The sequence below is a fragment of the Musca autumnalis genome, unplaced genomic scaffold (assembly GCF_047663935.1).
Source record: "Musca autumnalis isolate F117 unplaced genomic scaffold, ASM4766393v1 scaffold_5, whole genome shotgun sequence".
NCBI classification, from domain to species: Eukaryota; Metazoa; Arthropoda; class Insecta; order Diptera; family Muscidae; genus Musca; species Musca autumnalis.
In genome coordinates, this window is record NW_027412088.1 from 17,108,632 (window position 1) to 17,129,608 (window position 20,977).

Genomic DNA, 20,977 nt, shown 5'->3' on the forward strand with positions numbered 1-20,977 from the left:
TTTCACTTTGTGTAAGGGGTATTTCATAACATACCTTCTACAAAACTTATTTCAAACAATGTTCACTGGCTGTTTATTCTCATGTTGGGGATTTCAATGAATTGTTGAAATATTTATCTAATTGTTGTTGAAAAATTTGCTAGAAATAAGGCGAATGAGGCATTTTACAACAATATAAAGTTCCGAAGAGTTGTGTATTACATTCCAGCGAATATTTTCCCAAAAGGTAAAATTAAGAAAAATTTAACAGTTTTGGAGATACACTGCGAAATACATATATACAAATTATGGAATTCCATAGATAGATATATTATAAAATTTGAGACAATAAATGCAGTTTTTCGAGTTCGTTATTCCTTCAAATATTTTCTTCTTGCTCTTATATACAAGTTTGCTGCATAGGTCAAAATAAGATTCGTATTGGTTTCAGAGATACAGCCCCGATTTGTTTTAAAAATTCAATATTAAACCAAGATTAGATGAGGCCATAAAAGCCGAACTCGATCTAAGAAAACAAGGCCTAAATATGGTTTTTTCCTATTGGTATTGTACTTTCATAAAATTTGCACGCGATTGGCTCAAAAATGTTGCACACTGTTATTAATGAAAAAATATATAGAGTAACATATCATAAAGAGTCTGCTATTTTTATAATTATTTAATGTAATTTGTTAAATAGGTCACTCGATGGATTGTCACCTTGTCTGAAATCTCGTTTTGTATTTTAAGGCTGGAAAAGTTTTTTCTCATATTGACAGCTGCTCTTCAATCAGTTAACGTAAACTTGAATTAATTTCGCAAAAAATTTAAAAATTAGACATTTTATCTTATTGGTCTTATTTAGCTACAAGGTACACCCTATGGAGGTCTTTTATCTAAAGAAGACCTCTTTATGATGTCTTCTATCTTAAGACCTATTTTTAAGTTTTCCTACTTACAGACGACAGGTGCCTCAAGAACGATTTAAGAGATCTTCTTTCCATAGTAGATCCCTTGTGAAGGACTTCTACCTATAGAAGACCGGTTTCGATCCAAACTAGAATCTTTTAGCAAACCATAATCCTTCAATAGACGACCACTTTAAGAGGTCCTTTAGCTATATAAATCATAGAAATTATTAATATCTTGAAAAATTTTATGTTTCAATAACCAATACAAAAGAATGCACATAGGTTTCAATCAGGAAATTTTTGGCCAAAACCCTATTTTTGAAGTTTCGAAATTTTAATTTTTTTTGCACAGAATAATAAAAAACACATCAAGTCATCTGAAAATAATTAGTTTTTGTAAATAACGTTAGTATTCGTTGATTGGCGCAGTACCAAAGTTGACACTTTTTTATGTAAAAATAAAACAGGCTTTGTGCTGTAAAATATACAATTTTTGTTGTATTGCGTCGCTGCATAAATATACAGAAGTGAGACCAAAGTTATTAAGAATCGGAAAGCTGTTAATGAGTACTTTCATAACATTTACAAAAAGAACGATGTAATTTGTAAAATTAGCGTAATAAAATCAATGTTTTATATATATTAAAAATTATTTTTTACAAATACTTTTTAAATATTCTTAAACTTTAAAAAAAAAATGTCCAAGTTTGTCCACCTCCAAATTGATTTCGGAAGATAGCTGGGGGACTGAACTAATAAATTGAGAAATAAATTCTTGCTCAAATTTGCCACAGTTAAAATAAAGTGGATTTTTCTATTTCAAGATGGGAGAATTTTTTGTAAATACCAATTGTGATTGTACGTAGTATCCAATTGAAATAGACCGGTAATAGCCGCATCTATCAACCAATTGTCCTTTAAATTCATATTTAAGGGTTTCAGAGTGTAGAAAACAAGTATGTATTATTGTTTTTTGAAAATAGGTCAATTTTTTGTCATAGCCCCCACATAAAAGTACTGTCCGATTTTAGATATTTTGTGGACTTTAGCGACCCTTTATGACCGATTCGGCTGAAATTTTGTATTTTGACCTCTTGGAAGATATGAATCCTTCGTACCAAAAATTATTAACGTAGGTCAATGTTTTGGTTTAGACCCCACACAACGGGACCACCCTGTTCAACAAATTTTTGCAGTGTTTGGTCATTTTGGTCGATAAAACGTAAAAATTGCTGTTTGTGCACATTTATTATAAATAATAATTAATTTCAATACAAAATGGACGTCGAAATAGTTTTGGCCAGCAAATTTGGATTTGGGACCATTGTGGTATGGGACGGAAAACCGAAGTCTCCGTGTTGAACGGAAAGTCAAAGCTTCCGTGTGGGACAGAAAGCCGAAATTTCTTTGTAAGACGGGAAGCCGAAACTTTCTTGTGTGACGGGTAACCGAAGTCTCCGTATGCGACGGAAAGCTGAAACTTCCGTGTGGGACAGAAAACCAAGTCTCTACGTTGAATGGGAAATCGAAGTCTCCTTGAGGAAACAGTAAACCAAAAGTCTCTGTGTACATTGTATTAATGGGACAGCCACAATTGGTACTCTCTTCCAAAAAGTACCAAGAATCCCAACTTGGTGGATAGCAAGCCCCCTTCAGCAGCAAGCTGACTTCAACGGCGAAAACTGGAATACCTAAAACAAGGCTGGTATGAAGTGAATGTGATATATTGTACATCGATTATAGCAAGAAAATGGCTTCAATGCATGACTGTCGTAGATGGAGGTGTTGTGGGGAGCATGTCGGTTAATACCTATTACGATGGTAGTGGAAGACCGTAGGTGTTGTCGTAGGAATGTGGCATTTGTTACGTTACAAAGTTTTGAAATCATGAAACGAAAATTCCCAGTTTTTTTTTTTAATATATGCTAACTGCAATGCTCTACGGTGTCTTGAAGGTTTTGATAAAAATTAGTGTATTACCTAAAAATATGGGCTGGAAAGACTATTTCGAACTGTCTTTAATATTTTTTCTCAATACAACTTTTAGTTGTTTTGAAGAAATATGTATGTACACAACAAATTCCGTGGAAAACTAGTCCCCAGGGGAAGTGGTGTAGGGTATAATATGCTCGGCCCTGTCCGACTATGGGTGGTTTTTTTTAATTAAAAAGTAATTCAAATAAAGCCGAACAAAATTGATAGAACAAACACGGTGCTCTTGAAACAAATTTAAATGGAAGGTGCTTACACCTCGGAAGTTTTTGCGGATTATGAAACTACAATGTTCATAGATGAGAAAAATCAAAACACAAAAAAAATCGCCGGAGGGCCTTTTAAATAAATCGCGATTCAAGTTGACATGTTTAAGGGTTTTTAGGTTTTCACGAAGATCAATCAGGCAATCTTGTACAAAATTTTCACTGCTACAACATTTTCTTTAGTCCGATTTCGATAGGTCTTCCGGTTTCCAACCAAAATCGTGGAAACCTAAGAAAACCCGAAAAATGTGAACTTTGATCACGATTTACTAAAAAATCCATTCAGCGATTTTTCTGGTTTTTGGATTTTTTTCATCTATAAACATTGCAGTTTCAGAATCCGCGAAAACTTCTCTGGTGTAAGCGGTTCTCATTTAAAGTTAGCTAAGGTGCACTCTGCATAACATTGTAATATAAGGAGGCGATACAGTCAATCCATTGTCCTAATTTGAACTTCAATAACTCAATAACGATAAAAACTAGGAAGATGTCATAAAAGACAATCTTGTAGAGAACTTTCATAGCTACAATCGTGAAAACCTAAAAAAAAACCTTAAAAGTGTCAACTTGAATCGCGATTTGCTTAAAAAGCGCTCCGGATTTTTTTTTTTTTTTGTTTTTTAATTTTTCTCATCTATGAACATTGTTGTTTCAAAATCCGCAAAAACTTCCGAGGTGTAAGCACCTTCCATTTAAATTTGTTTCAAGAGCACCGTGCTATATAATTGAGTTTTTAAGAAATAGTCATTTTCTGATTCTGAAGAATATGGACTTACCATCGATCAAATCGTTAGAAGCTAAATATTTGACTCATTCTACGGAAACCAATAATTTAGCTCGTCGCATTTTATTATTTATTTTAAAAATTTTTTGCGAACATAAGTTTAAATTTCCACTATATTTAGGCGTTAAAGCAAAGCAAACTATAAAAATAAAAAAAAATAAAAATGAGAGATTAAATCTAGCGGACTATTTATAGAATCCGCAATTTTTTTATTTATCCTAAAGAACTGTCAGAACTAAGCATTATACTGACATACAGAGCCGATGCAAAAAAACAACATACGACCCCTTAGATTTATGCTTCATTTATTAGCAACAGCCGTAAAACATGTAATTTCATGTGATTCAAAAATTTATTATACCTTTTACCAACGATATATGACTTCAAATAAAATTCAATGACAAAAAAGCGATGCAGTTCATTCACAAAGTCGGACACATCAATATTGACAATATATTGTCACCTTACACTGATTTATGCCGCAGCTCAACATGTGCCGATGACGATATCCATTCGTTAGTCGTAAATAAAACGTGAAAATTGCCAGGTTGTTAAATTAATACCCAAATAATTATGTTCTTCGCAGACCATAAAAACTAATCTCTTGGCGAAATATGAGTATAAGAGTACATAGAAAAGTTGGGTTGAGGCATTGTCCATTGGATTAAAATTACACAAATATTGAATTTCCATTTTTTCCTTTGCCTACATCTGTTTGAGGGAAGAAACTTTTAAACGTTCCATAGTTCTATAAATATATAAGGTCAAATAAAAAATTAACGATAAAATATAACGGACTATTTATAGAATCCGAAATTTGTTTATTTATCCTAAAGAAGTAGAACTGCCAAAACTTTCCTGTCAAAATATATTGTCATAGTTTGAAATTGAACAGAAAAACATAGTTACCCATAGCAAAATTATCAAAACAAATTTTGGTTATTTCAACAAAATGTCTTTTGAAATATCGCGAATAAAACATTAGTCTACAATTATTTTTGTGTTTTGTGGCGTCTATTGTTGTGTGATATAAAAGAAACCAAAAATAAATAAGCATTTTTAATATTAACAAAATCAAAACGAAATAATTTTTATGATAATTTAATTTATATGAACAGTGTTAAAAAAGCCACTAAAATTATAACAATAAAGACCAATTTCCATATCCCATGTAAATGTGCAGTATGTTGTTAAACTCCAAGAAATGTTGTCGATATTCGAAGACATTTATTAATGAAAACTGAAATCATTAATGTATTTTAATCTCCACGATTAAGTTTTGACATAAACATATATCATCACAACAAAAGCGATATTTACTTTGAAGCATACACAACAACGTTTCAGCTATAATATAAAGAAATAAAGCAAAATTCACAAACTGCTAGCGTCCAAGAATTAACACCACCTGTTTCTCATTAGCAACACGATAGTTGTTGCTAGCATTGATAGTTGTTAACTTACATTTTTTGTTATTGTGGCCGTCTTCCATTTTCCATCATTATATTTCGGCACTAAACCTAATCTGTATCATTGTAACTCTAACAAGACCACCTATATATATCGGAACTCATACAAAATCAATTTCCTGTATTTAATTCTATTGTAGAAGGAGGAGGCTTGATTACAATTGATATTCAACAATGGTTACCATAATTGCCTAACAAGTTGGGAAAAGTATATTACTTATTGAATTGAATGCGGAATGGATGGGCTTAATGTGAGAATTCATTATCGTCTTCCATTCAAAGTTATACTCGTGCCGGCACTTAACTTTTCTCCTTTGGAGATTCAATACGCTGTTTCAGGTGAAGTGGTTATTTTTATTTATGTCTACTACCACAAACTATTTGTACAGCTGTTCTAATTGTGTGTGGTAGTATGACGTAGTATTGTAGATGTGTATCTCTACAAATTCTATTGAACGATAAAAGTTGAATAAACGTCAAGTATTAACAACAACGAAATGAATCTTTGAGTTTCAGTTTTATGTGTAGCAAGCCCTTGTGAATAACACCTTTGCTACTTACATGAAGATGTTGCTTTCGATGATGATGATGATGTTTGGTGATTGAAAGTTTTTTCCACTTGGTGCCTTTATGTGCCTCAATTTGGCTCTGCCTAATACGGCAGACGTGCCCAGCATGCCAAGTAAATATCTGAATAATTGATAAATTCAGTGGATATAAAATATCGAATGGACGGATAGCTGTAACATTTGTTACAGTATTTTTGAAAACAACAACAACAAAATTGAATTATTTAGAAGAGCCCATAGGTAATCATTTAACTATTGAAACAATATGTTACTTAAGGACGATATCAATTATGAGAGTTGTTTTCAAAATAAAATGTTTCGTAAACTAAAATGAAAAAGAGGAAATCAGAAAAATAGCTTAGAGGAAATCTGCTCTAAAGAACAAATCCTCAAAGCCTTAGTGCGTGCGAAATTCAGGTCTGTAACGTATCATTACCCATCCTCTCATCATAATTTGGCAACTCTGAACATTAGAATTGTTAGCAGACCTAATATTGAAACCCTCAAATAAAATACATACAAGATGCTTCGGTAGAAGAAAAAAACATACGACCCTTTAGATTTATGCTTCACTTATTAACAACATCCATAAAACAAATAATTTCATCTGATTCAAGAATTTATTACACCTTTAGTCAAAGATATATGACCTCACATAAAATTCAGTGACAAAAAAAGAAAATGCAGTTGATTCACAAAGTCAGACACATCAATATTGTCAATATATTGTCACCTTACACTGATTTATGCTGCTGTTCAACATGTGCCGACGACGATATCCATTCGTTAGTCGCAAATAAAACATGAAAATTGCCAGGTTGTTAAATTAATACCCAAATAATTATGTTCTTCGTAGACCATAAAAAACTAATCTCTTGGCGAAGTATGTATGTAAGAGTGCATACAAGTTTGGTTTAAGGCATTGCCCATTGCATTATAATTACACAAATATTTAATTTCCATCTGTGGACATATTTTTCAATCAACAACACCAAATACCTTTGCCTGCATCTGTTTAAGGGAAGAAACTTTTAAACTTTTCAAAAATCTATATAAACATATAAGGTCAAATATGAAGTATTTTGTGCGTACTTTTATTTTGATTAGGCTAAAATTGGGACTTCAGAGCGTAGCGTAAATTTTCCTATATATACGGAAGGTCCTCTGCAAAGCTTATTTTTAAATAAAATGTAGGCAAATTTAAATGGAATACACAGATACTTTTTGGGCCTGCCTTTAACCCAAAGAGTTAACATTTGCATCTCCACATTTCCCATCAAATGATGTACTACCACATTTATAGTGACGACACTCGCAAACATTTTATAGTTCTGTTCAAAAATACAAAACATATAAAAGACGTTACAAACCCTAGCTACCATGAAACTTGATATGACTTAACCTGTAAAAGTGTGACATTTCGTCTCTGGACTTAATCGGATGAGTGCCTGGAAAAGACCGGTGAAGGACTTAAAATTATTCTCGACGATTCCAACACCAAAATTAAAAAGGAAAAGGGTTGTGATAAATGGATGGACTGTATTAGACGGGTGACATAGGGGATGGAAGATACCAAGGAACGGTCTTGACCGGTTTCAACATGGCAAAGCCCAGGATTTATCTTGGTCCCTCTTTCATCTCAAGTGGACACGAACCTCCCCGTGGACACGAACCTCACCTGCGGAACTGCCTTTAACACCCGTTAAAGGTAGTGAGCTAACATGTGCCGCGCGTTCACCCATAAGAACGTTAAAAACTTGGGTTTGGGCGTCGGGTTAGTAACCATCCCCTAGAAAAAAACAGCCTACTATGAAAAAATGAAAGAAAAGAAAAACAAGCCCCTCTGAGTTGACGAACCCCGCAACCATGATCTGCGAATCTGCACCTGGAATGTTCGCACTCTTTATAGAGAAGGTGCAGTCTTCGCATTGGCAGACGTACTTGAAAAGTACAAGGCCGATATTACTGCCATACAGGAAATACGATGGATTGGGAAAGGCGTCACCACAACATCTAAAGGTGACGTACTGTATTATAGCTGCCACGACGTAAAGCATGAGTTTGGTTGCGGATTCGTAGTTAGTCGGAGACTAAAACATCTGGTCTACAGCTTCACCCCAGTGAATGAAAGACTTGCTGCAATTCGAATAAAAGCAAAATACTTCAACATCAGCTTTAATTGCGCTCATGCTCCCACTGAAGAAAAAGACGAACAGACCAAAGATATATTTTACGAGCGCTTAGAAGAAACGGACATATGCCGTTGCCCTGCCCATGACATTAAAATCATTCTAGGCGATTTTAATACCAAAATTGGAAAGGGGAAATTCAGACTCCACAGTGAAACACCTGACAATGGTATGAGACTGATAAACTTTGCAGCTGCAAGAAACATGGTAGTTTGCAGTATCAGATTTAATCATCTCGATATTCATAAGGGTACCTGGCTGTCTCCAGATCAAATAACAAGTAATCAAATTGATCATGTTGTGATATATGGAAGACATTCATCGAGCGTTTTGGATGTACGATCGTTCGGAGGCGCAAACATTGATTCGGATGACTACCTTGTTGCAGCAAAGGTACGTACCCGTCTAAACGTTGCAAATAAAAGACGAACAGACACAACGCGGAAGTTGGACAACAATAGGCTGCAAACACAACAGATAGCCACAGCCTATTCCACTCAACTAGCCCAATTGCTTAATGCGAGCACTTCTTGTCCCGATAACATAACAACACAATGGCAAAATATTGACCACTCCATGCAAACAGCCGCAAAATCAGTACTTGGATACCAGAGACCTCCACCAAGGAATCCATGGTATGACCAGGAGTGTCGTGCTGCTACCGAAGAGAAAAATGCGGCAATTAGAGCTACTTTACAATCAGTAGCAACGCGTAGCGCACGAGAGAGATATCGGAAGAAAAGGAGAGAAGAGAAACGTTTTTCCGCAAGAAAAAGAGAGAAATGGTAAAGCAGGAGTGTGAACAAATCAAGATGTACAGGAGACAGAATGAAGTCCGAAAATTCTACCAAAGAGTGAAGCATTAAACTGATGGCTTTGGAATTGGCACATCCTCCTGTAGAGACCAGGAAGGTTATCTGGTAACTGATACAGATAGTGTGCTAAGAATAGGGAAAGAACATTTTCCAACGTTTGGTATCCAATAGTAGCGAAGTCGACGAAGATACCACAGATCCAATCCCAGCAGATGGTATTGAATGTATACCACCCGGCCAAGATGAGGTAATGACAGCAATAAACCGGCTGAAGAATAATAAGGCACAGGAGCTGATGGCCTACCTGCCGAGCTGTTTAAAACCGGAGGCGACACGCTGATAAAGTGTATTCATCAGCTAGTTAGCACCATCTGGCAGGAAGAACGCGTACCCGACGATTGGAACATTAGAATCCTGTGCCCGTCCATAAGAAAGGAGATACGAATTTATGCTCCAACTATAGGGGCATAAATTTTCTCCCTATCGCCTACAAAATAGTGTCAGGGATATTGTGCGAACGACTAAAGCCCATAGTCAACGAAATAATTGGACCATACCAATGCGGCTTTAGACCTGGCAAGTCCACCATTGACCAGATATTTACCCTGCGGCAAATCCTGGAGAAGACCCAAGAGATGCAGATCGACACCTGCCACCTTTTTGTCGATTATAAAGCAACCTTCGACAGGAGAAGACCCAAGAGATGCAGATTGACACCAACCACCTTTTTGTCGATTATAAAGCAACCTTCGACAGCCCGCTACATTAAAAGGTATTCCAAGCCATGTCTGAATTTGCGGCTTTAGACCTGACAAATCCACCATTGACCAGATATTTACCCTGCGGCAAATCCTGGAGAAGACCCAAGAGATGCAGATCGACACCAACCACCTTTTTGTCGATTATAAAGCAACCTTCGACAGGAGAAGACCCAAGAGATGCAGATCGACACCAACCACCTTTTTGTCGATTATAAAGCAACCTTTTACAGCCCGCTACATTCAAAGGTATTCCAAGCCAGGTCTGAATTTGGTATCCACGCAAAGCTCATTCGGCTTTGTAAAATGACTCTAACTGACACAATATCTTCAGTTAAAATAGGAAATAACCTCTCCGACGAGTTTTGTACCAAAAGAGGTTTCAGGTCTTTCCAACATACTGCTAGAAAAGGTTATACGAGAGGCAAACGTCAAAAGAAGTTGCACAATCTACACCAATAGCCACAATAGCTTATGCTGATGATATAGAAATCATAGGACGATCAGTAAAAGAAGTAACCGGTACTTTTATGAAGGTCGAAGGAGAATCTGCTAAAGTGGGTCTGGCGGTAAACGGCGAGAAGACCAAGTTGATGGAGTCGACACGCAATGCGTCCATTGAGATCGGACCAACTGTTGAAGTTGGTTTCTATAATTTTGAGGTAGTAAAAGACTTCGTCTACCTCGGCGCTGCCATAAACACAACAAACAACATCAGTTGTGAAATAAAAAGAATAATTGTATTGGCGAACAGATGCTACTTTGGCTTAAGTAAACACTTCACAAACAAAACCACAACTTGTCAAACAAAAATAACGCTTTACAAAACACTGATACTATCCGTGCTGATGTATGGTTCCGAAGCCTGGGTACTTGTGCAAGCAGATAAGGCAGTGCTTGGCTTGTTTGAGAGGACATTTTTCGAAAGAGCTACGGACCAATTTGCGTTGACAGTGAATATCGACCTCGAATGAACCACAAGCTGTATCTGCTCTACAACGACATCAATATAGTTAAACTTATCGAGATGCAGCCATTGCGTCGGCTAGGCCATATCATAAGAATGAGCGCCTAATAAGGCGTATAAATTCGAGCCACATGGCGGTGCACGCTCAATTGGCAGGCCAAAGAATAGATGGCGCAAACAAGTGGATGAAGAGATGACAAGGCGCGGTATTTCAGAAAGAGAAGCACTAAACAGAGAGAATTGGAGATTTTTTCTTAGTTCGGTCTATGGAACAAATGTTCTGTAATGGCTAAGTAAGTAAGACTCTCTCATATTTATTACATCTGCCTCCTTTTTTGTTTACATTCATCAGTGGGTTTGTATCTGTATTTGCGAATCGATTGCCATATTTCACTTGACCATTGTAGAACATCCTAAATTGGGAAGTATAAATATAGGAGAATAACAGGTGGGTGAGTGAATTGTAATTTAGACCGCGAATAAAAACCATCTTAGTATAGTAAAAACAAGTTACTTTAGAATCAGTAAAGCAACGTTAATTATTCATTGTAGAATTTTAATTTCAAACGAACGATCGTTTTTATTTTATTATTTTATCGGGGAATAAAAAATGTCTACGCTGCGTTAAGTATAAGTGAAATCCGTAACAATAACCTTCATATTTTCATTTGCAAACTGCAAGTATCAGAAATTTAATATCAGCATTTTACGAAAAAATAAAGAAACTTTTTCTCTATTTGTGCTGAATATTTTTTTCATTATGACCGACCGACGGTTTACCCATTCTAATAAAATTGAAAAATATAAACAAAGAAAGAAAAATAAATATTTTTGCCCTTTTGTTCATTGAATCCTTTGAGATGTTTTTAATAAGAATGCAATACATATTACCTTTGAAAATGCAATTTTTTAAATAACATAAAGAATAATAATAACATAAAGAAATTCTTATATATAACAAAAAAGAAACTGAGAAAAAACCTGCAACTTTTACATTTGTATTCAAAATATTCACTCACACACATAAATTAAGTATTTATAAAGAAATTAAAGACCTCAAGACAAAGTGAAATGAAATGAATTTCTGGCCAACAAGTAGCACCATAAAATATAATGGCTCATCTTAGAAATGGGATGAGAGTGAATACCTAAAACATTCAGACTACTTTTATGACGCGCTTGATTTTCACTTGACTTTCATGTGTTCCTCTTCGGTCTTCTTCGGTTTACTTAAGTTTTCATTGTTGCTACTCTTCGCATTGAAACAGAAGGCATTGATTTATTATTTATAATGGACAGCAGCAGTAGCAGCAGCTTATGGCTGCAGTATTTCGTTTCCAACAAAGGCGAATAATACCACCAGCAATCTCAAAAGCAGCATTTAGGTCAGGTCAAGTCAATTCAATTCAATATGATATTTTGTGCAGATTCTAACAACAATCAACGTCAGTCAAAATTAAAGTTTTCAATTGTAATAACGTTTCTTGGAATTTATTTCCAAATAAAAAGCAATGAAGCTGACTGCACGTTGAGCCAAAGGTTTAGTTGTTCACTGGGTTTACGACAAAATCAGAAAATATATATATAAAGAAAGAAACTTACCAGTTTATGTGTTTTTTGCTGTAGTGCTTCATCTATATACGGACGGAGATTTAGTATTCAACAGTAAAGTTTTCCATAAAAATTCCAGGTCGCTCCACACTTTAATATGTAGACGGGTAAATGATGATGATGTTGCTGATGAAGGGAACCATTGAATTCCCCCAACAAAAATGGAACAAACGAATAAACGAAAATTGTTGATACAGCAAATTCATGTATGGTATATTTGTTGTAGACTTTTCATTTTGTTTGGTAATTGTATAAATTTCAGATGATGTTGTTGTTGTAGTTGTTGCTGTTATTGTTGTTTTCTATAGATTCACTTTACTTTTGTGCACTTTTATGTAGTAAACTATTGTTTGGTATTATATGGGAAGAAAGAATAAATAACATAACTCACACATACATATACACGCATGTATGAATACACCAATGCACACACACATTCACAAAAATATATATTAAGTACACATACAATAGATTTAAATCAATACAGAAAATAAAGCCAAAAAGGCACAGTTGCATGTTTCGCACTGATGAACATTTTCGTATAATCAAAAAATTTTATAACATATTTAAGACCATATAAAGTGTTGTTTCTAATTTGAGATAAGTACTAAAATCCTCTAGTTAGTCAATCCTCTAGTTACGAATGCCATTGGGCCAAAATTCATCACAAATCGTGGGAAATTTTCTTAGATAAAAAAAATCGCGCTGATTATGTGAGGAACAAAAATGTAAAGAATGCTTACAGGAATTTGATAGTTTACGTCGCACAGTGGTTCAGGCTCCCGAACAAAATTATGTAACTTTTGAGCGGAAAAAATATATTTTGATAATTCGTTGTTTGACAGCATGGACGTGGACAGGTGTTTCACCATTTTTTAGATCTTAGTTTTTTTTATTTTTTTTTTAGCTGTAGAAAGTATGGACTTGCCGCGGAAAACGTTATCAGGACTACAAGGGCTGTATTCGGTAACAATTAAAAAAACATTCCGTAACAATTAAAACAATTGTTCCTCCCCAAAAAAGTTCAAAATATTGCGCTAAAATTATACGCACGACAACTCTAAAAGATTTCGATTCAAATTTGGTCCTCATAATATTTCTTTCAGACATACATCAGGTTCGAATACGGACTATATCAGTTCACTCCTTCGAATACCTCCAACACAAAATTTCAAAATTGTTGGCACAAATGCAATTTAGGGATCGTCGAAGTCGGGAACAAGTCCATACTTTTTGAGATAAAGTCCCAAAAGCTCTAAAGAACCCCTCCGGCACCAACTTAAATGACTGATGAGCACGATTACTTACGAATTGAGTATCCGAAACTTTTCACATGATAAAAATTCCTCGAAAAGTAAATCAAGTTCCAAGAAGGTCTGTATCAGACAACAACTTCTGGTACCTTCCCCACAAATGTTCAAAATTTTCGCTTGAGTGCAGTTACAAAGATATTCAAAGATAGTTTTGAAATTTCAATAGAAGGTAATCCATGTGATGCTGATTACAACTATGCATTTTTTCATGGACAAGTCATAAAAATCCCAAAAAGTCTACAAAAATTCTACAGTGACCAACTAGAATAGTTGTTTGGCACGATAACTATCGAAAGAATTGACTTTCAAAATTAATGCAGTTTCAAGACAGATTATGGCGTGTGGAAATTGTAATAGCGTGGACATACCTATCCCACAAACGACTAAAAATTGGCGCTGAAAACTTTCAAAACTACTTTTTTCAGCTACAAGAATACAACTTATTATACCCTACACCATTATCTGCTCGTAGGCCGATCAACGAACTAACCCGATCTGTCTATGTATATCCCTCTATCTGTCCATATGTCTATATAAACCTTGTAATAACGCTACAGGTAGCTAATGGGGGTTGATGGGGGTCCAAGAGAGGAAGAGAGAGAGAAGCCTATTGATTCTGGTGACGGCGAATCATATTCAGGGCTCGGAATGGGCATTAAACTTTTGTTGAGAAAAAGAAAAGGTTTTATACTTATGCGAATATGTCCGCTTCTATTAAGAGTATTCCAAAAGGAAAGCCTGATAATAAAAGTAGAAAACGTTTATAACATGCAAATTAAGTGGTCAAACGACAGAGATACCACAATAGTCGCTAATGTAACCCAATTTTTTATACCTACAGCCTTTAAGATAACGAGGGTATACACACTTTGATACGACCAAAATTCTGCCTCATCGAAATAATGGTATTCCTATTTTTTGGCGCAACCCGTTTCAGACAATTTGGAGTCGATTTAGCCAAGGCCGTTCGTCAGTCTAGCTGGCTGGAGCGCACAATAAGTCTCGAACGGATCAACCATTTTGGCCTTCGTAATATTTTCTCCAATCATAGTTTAAGTTCGAAGATAGGCCATATCGGTCCACTTCTTCGGGTACCTCACCCACAAAAGTTCGAAAATGTTCGGAGAAATTGTGGGAACGATAAAGGTAGTAACCGATTTGGTCCATATTTTACACATCGTGAAATTTCTACCAGGCATAGATGAGGTTCCAATATGGTCTCTATCGGTCCACACCCTCGGGTACCTACCATATAAAATTTCGGAAAAGTTTAGTTTAGGACTTGTTCTCGAATCGCTTTGATTTTGGTTGTAGCAAGTTGTATTTGCTGCCACCATTACGGCAGTACAAGTTTTATCAGGCGCAATTCCATACCTCCTGAGAAAATAGCACCAAGTTGTAAAAAACTCCTATGACACCAAGTAGCACACGATAACTCTCGAACGGAACGACCGAATTGGTCAAAAATCTGGCCTTCGTAATAAAATTTCAAAAAGGGCCTGCTCTCGACTCGCTTGAAGTCTTTTTGCAACAACGTGTATTCGCTGTACCCCTTAGTCATTGGTTACACTAGCGGATTTCTTGAAGCGAATAATAGGAAGAGGCAACATCGCAAACACAGAAAACCATGTACAGCGATTTCACTACCTCATACCCCTCGCCAATAAACTCGAAGTCGCCATGTTAAAACTGCGTTAGTGTGAAGTTCGACTTACGGTAAAATTCGAAGAAGAACATCGCTCAACCCCTTCGAGTATCGCTCCCTGTAAGTACCACAATGCAGTTAATGCCTTTTTATAGCATCAGCCTTTTAGCTACCAAAGATATATACATTTTGATGCAAAAAAAAATTGTCTTATCGAAATAACGGTTTTAGACCTCACGAATGTTTGGACAAAATGCGATTCAGACAATTTGGGGAGCTTTGGCCCTGTCCGTCCGTCTGTCTGGCTGGATGAAGATCACGATAGCTCTCAAACGTAGCAACCGAGTGAACCCAAATTTTGTACATCATATTATTTCCACTCAACTTAGTTCGAAGTTCGATCCACTCCTTCGGGTACAAAAGTTGGAACATGTATGCACAAATTTTTCGCAAGGTAACTTTCCAAAATAGCTGAGAATGGAATATAGACCATATTTTTCCACTGCTTCAGGCCACCACACATAATTTCCAACGGCACAGTTTTCTAGGGCAGTCCTTACTTCCTGAGGTAATGGACCACAAGCTGTAAAAACCCTATTCAGCACCAATTAAAATGACTGATTAGCACGATAATTTACGAAATAAATGAGTATCCAATTTGACTAAAATGTTGCTTATCGTTAAATTTCATCCACATATACGTCAACCTCCCAGAGGGTCTATACCGGACAACATCTTCGGATACCTCCCTCACAAAGTTCAACATTTCGCTAGGACTTTTTCGTTCACAACTGCATAATTACTGGTTCAAAAGCTCTAAATTTTACGATGATCAACTAAAATGGCTGGGCTATGTTGGCCCATTTCTTCAGGCACTTACTCCGCAAAAATTGATCACTTTTCCGCCTTAATCCAAATCAAATTTATTAGCTAACTGTCTGCATTTTTGGAACGACCACAATCGTTAAGATAAATAACCAGAAAGTCTAGATATTTTGTCGGCAAGTTTACATGTACAATAAAAGCCAACAAATTCTGATAACCTCCCTAAATACATAAGTTTTGGAAAAGAGGATATCGACCATGCCACAAAAACGATCAGAAGAAACAGATAACTGCACAATAACTGAAATTCTCCAGCATGAAGCACTTTTTCCACACAGAATGATTCACCTCCAAAACATCATTTTGGTCGCTTCAAAAGAATGGCGATCAAAATGGTTCACCATACCTATTTTCTTGATGTGCGGGAATCAAATGAAGTCGTTGAGTGTCAGGGCTGTAAGGATGACGCAACAATTCCATGTTTTGTCCGGTTAAAGAGGCGCTGGTTCGAACCGATGTGTAAGAACTGGCATTGTCATACTGCATAATGATTGGTCTTCTCTTGTTCATTTTTCAAATTTCTCAGTAGACTTCAGGCAAACAAATTGTAGTGTACCACTCAGAATTAACCCTCCTATGTTCTTCAAGCCCTATAGTCGCCACAAGATCAGTTTAGCCGAAGAAACAGGCGACCATTTGCTTCGAAGTGCTTTTTCTATGAACAACCTTCGTTGGATTTGACTCGTTTTCGAAGACCTCCCACGCACAGTGGTTCAAAATCGTTTTTTCCTGGTCAAAACTCTGTAGCTTTTGAACGGATCGAGATATTTTCATAATTTGGTCTATTAGTTGCAGAGGAATTCAAGGTCAAAGTTAAAAATTTTAGTTTTTTTTTTTCATATTTTGCATCAACATATCAGTGTTTTTGAGTTTTTTATAAGTTCTATCTATTTACAAAAGGTCAAACACCAATAAACAAACCAAAAAATACAAAAAATATTTTTTTTAATTTTTGAAAAAATTTTAAATCCAAAAAAAAATTAAAAAAATACTCCTTGGATTATCATAAAACTTATATAACTCTTATAAAATGCCATATATTAAAATAAATGTCTATTTGTGTAAAAAAAGCTCTAACTAATATGGGGAACGGTATGGAAAAAACACAAATTTGTGCCCATGATATTTAAAAAAAATTTAAAAAAGTGTTAAACGGAAGGAGCAAAGCGGGTACAAAAGTATACATGGACTGGAAAAGGACACTCTCGGGCATCATTCTGTGAAAACAGAACATTGTTCCAAGCTGTTTCCTAAAAGTTATAGTCCACTAAATTTGGAATTTCACTGAAAATTAGTATCTGGGGAAAAAATAAAATAACTTGCCTCGTGTAAACGCTACGGTAATTTGTTGAAGCGGGTCTTAAAGACAACAGTCCTACCTACCTAACAAAAAAAATATCGAACACAATATGTGTTATAGCTTTAGAAATTGCTATATCTTTCCCCAGAAATTTGCAAAAATGACGTCTTTTCCAAAATTGCGAAAACAAATTTCGACTTCAGGGGCACGCCACGCCCACAGCTTTCAATATTGTGACCTATTTTTTTTGTTTCTTTAGTTTCAACATCGATTGCTGAACCACTGTGTCGCGGTCGATTGCTGTTTTGTTTTGGGCTGATAAGTATAAATCCAAGATGCGTAGTCTGTGACGCTCTTATAAACGTCGTTGGAAGCACCGTGATGGTATTTATTCGCAATTTCTTTGCACCAATCTACAAGAGCCTTTTTTTGAGAGATTGTCAAATTGTGTTCGATCTAACGAGAAAACCCCACTTATTACGGCCAGGTGTTCATGCAATATCAAATGTTAGTTGGTGGAAGAAATGCCCAAGGATGCCTCTTTCTCACGATATATAACATGACGATCCTGCATTATCCGTTCACGCACGGCTTATTTTTTTCTGGTACAACGGCCCCTCACGATATTCGTTTTTAGCGAGTGTCGGCCACAATTGAATTCATTAAACTAGTTCTTAATAGTGCTATAGGATGTTCCTTTATCGAATACAAAGATTTAATTTAATCGATGCACTCTTGTCGTGATTATCCACGTCGAAAGTTGTGGCAAACATGTTTACAAGTAAATTCCATTTTTTTTTGCAAAGTGATTTTTTCAAGTCACTGTACACAACCCAATACATGGTTGTATGACAAACTGTCCTTAGTACGCATAGGCTAAAAACTGTAAAACTTTAAAAAAAAAATGTAAAATGACGCTTGGCAACACGCAGTGTTGCCTACCTAGCAAGTTATAGCGCAGCCCTCGCATTTACAATAAAGAAGAAAAAGTGACAAAACATTTCTTTAGATTTCAAAACAATACACGGCTGTGTGGAGTAATTTTTTGATATTTGCAAAATATTATAACCCTAATGTACATACGTCTCATACATCACATCCTTCGTAACCTTTAAAGGACCTTAACTTTCCCAAATAGGACTTGAATTAATTTAGTTCAACTGTTGCCGGCGAAATTATGTTTTCGATTATTTTTATGCAATCTCTTAATATACGTAAAACAAACACACCCACCCACTTTTCCACAACAATAGTCACCTTTGCTTTTGATGGATATTTGGTTATTTATATGGCTATGGGTTGTTATTAATAACGGTTCTTTGGTGTCCCGTGGAAATGTTGCCCAACAACTTAATGAACATATTTCCTGTTTCTTTAATTCCTTAAACAATAAAATACCCCAAACATATGCAAACACTTACGCCTGCCACACCAACGACTAATGGGCAATTTATGGGCACTCTCGCTCTCCTCTCTCACCCCCCTACATCACTTAAGGCTTCATCCATCTTATAAATAATATCGAAACCTTACCTATATCACAACTTATTTTAGTGTTGTTTATATGCTCATTTATTTTATACCATCGTTTGTTTGTTTCTATTGTAGTGCGTTTTGTGCGTTTTTATTGTGTTTTATTTATTTAATTTATCAACACATTCACACATATTAACACATTGTGTAAAGCAAACGACCGACCGACCGGCTGGTTCATTGGTTTTTATGTGTGGCTATTGTGGCGGAGGTCACAATCCACACAATTTGTTCTTACAATTTGTAACACTCACTGGTTCATAATGTTCCGAGAGAGAGAGAGAGAGAGAGAGAGAGAAAGGGTGGGTAAGGCAGGAAACCAAACGAAAAACCGCAAATTAATAAACAGCACCAAATATAGACACTTATCCTCGAACACAAAATGACAAATGTCGCAAAATTAATGGAAATCCTGCGTTTGGGACTGGAACTATTTTAAGGATCTTTGGCAAAATTAGATATTTGCAGTTGGTAACAGTTTGAGTTGAAATACATGCATATATATTTGTTATACATATGTTTATAAATAAAACATTTAAAGTAGGCTATATACATATGCAAAGCCCAGGATTTATCTTGGTCCCTCTTTCATCTCAAGTGGACACTGACCTCCCCGTGGTGTCACCTGGGGAACTGCCTTTAACACCCGTTAAAGGTAGTGAGCTGACATGTGCCGCGCGTTCACCCATAAGAACGTTAAAAACTTGGGTTTGGGCGTCGGGTTAGTAACCCTCCCCTAGAAAAAACAGCATACTGTGAAAAAACGAAAGAAAAGAAAAACAAACCCCTCTAAAGTTGACGAACCCCGCAAACGTTTTAAGGACCATGATCTGCGAATCTGCACCTGGAATGTTCGCCCTCTTTATAGAGAAGGTGCAGTCTTCGCATTGGCAGACGTACTTGAAAAGTACAAGACCGATATTACTGCCATACAGGAAATACTATGGATTGGGAAAGGCGTCACAACAACACCTAAAGGTGACGCACTGTATTATAGCTGCCATGACGTAAAGCATGAGTTTGGTTGTGGATTCGTAGTTAGTCGGAGACTAAAACATCTGGTATCCAGCTTCACCCCAGTGAATGAAAGACTTGCTGCAATTCGAATAAAAGCTAAATTCTTCAACATCAGCTTTATTTGCGCTCATGCTCCCACTGAAGAAAAGGACGAACAGACCAAAGATATATTTTACGAGCGCTTAGAAGAAACATATGACCGTTGCCCTGCCCATGACATTAAAATCATTCTTAGGCAAAATTGGAAAGGAGAATATCTTTGGCCCAACAGTCGGGAAATTCAGTCTCCACAGTGAAACATCTGACAATGGTATGAGGCTGATAGACTTTGCAGCTGCAAAAAACATGGTAGTTAGCAGTACCAGATTTAATCATCTCGATATTCATAAGGGCACCTGGCTGTCTCCAGATCAGAAAACAAGAAACCAAATTGATCATGTTGTGATAGATGGAAGACATTCATCGAGCGTGTTGGATGTACGATCGTTCGAGGCGCAAACATTGATTCGGACCACTACCTTGTTGCAGCAAAGGTACGCACCCGCTTAAACGTAGCAAACAAAGTACGAACAGACACAACACAAAAGTTAGACATCGGTAAGCTGCAATCACAACAGATAGCCACAGCATATTCCACTCAACTAGCCCAATTGCTTAATCAAAGCACTCCTCATCCCGATAACATATCAGCGCAATGGCAAAGCATTGCCCACTCCATGCAAACAGCCGCAAAATCCATACTTGGATACCAGAGACCTCCACCAAGGAATCCATGGTATGATGAGGAGTGTCGTGCTGCCACCGAAGAGAAAAATGCGGCATATAAGGCTACTTTACAATCCGTAGCAACGCGTAGCGCACGAGAGAGATACAGGGAGAAAAGGAGAGAGGAGAAACGTCTTTTCCGCAGGAAAAAGAGAGAGATGGAAAAGCGGGAGTGTGAAAAAATCGAGATGTACAGGAGCCAGAATGAA

At 36.3% G+C, this 20,977-nt stretch overlaps 1 protein-coding gene and 1 long non-coding RNA gene across 2 annotated transcripts in view; both read right to left on the reverse strand.

Moving 5' to 3' along the window:
• Positions 1 to 20,977, reverse strand: part of SLO2 (slowpoke 2) — a 616,259-nt gene that overhangs the window by 497,595 nt on the left and 97,687 nt on the right. The window lies entirely within an intron of this gene.
• Positions 1 to 20,977, reverse strand: part of LOC141406458 (uncharacterized) — a 202,731-nt gene that overhangs the window by 159,779 nt on the left and 21,975 nt on the right. Inside the window, exon 3 of the long non-coding RNA XR_012413398.1 lies at positions 12,302 to 12,653. This is a non-coding gene — a long non-coding RNA (uncharacterized lncRNA). The remainder of the gene's footprint in view (positions 1 to 12,301; positions 12,654 to 20,977) is intronic.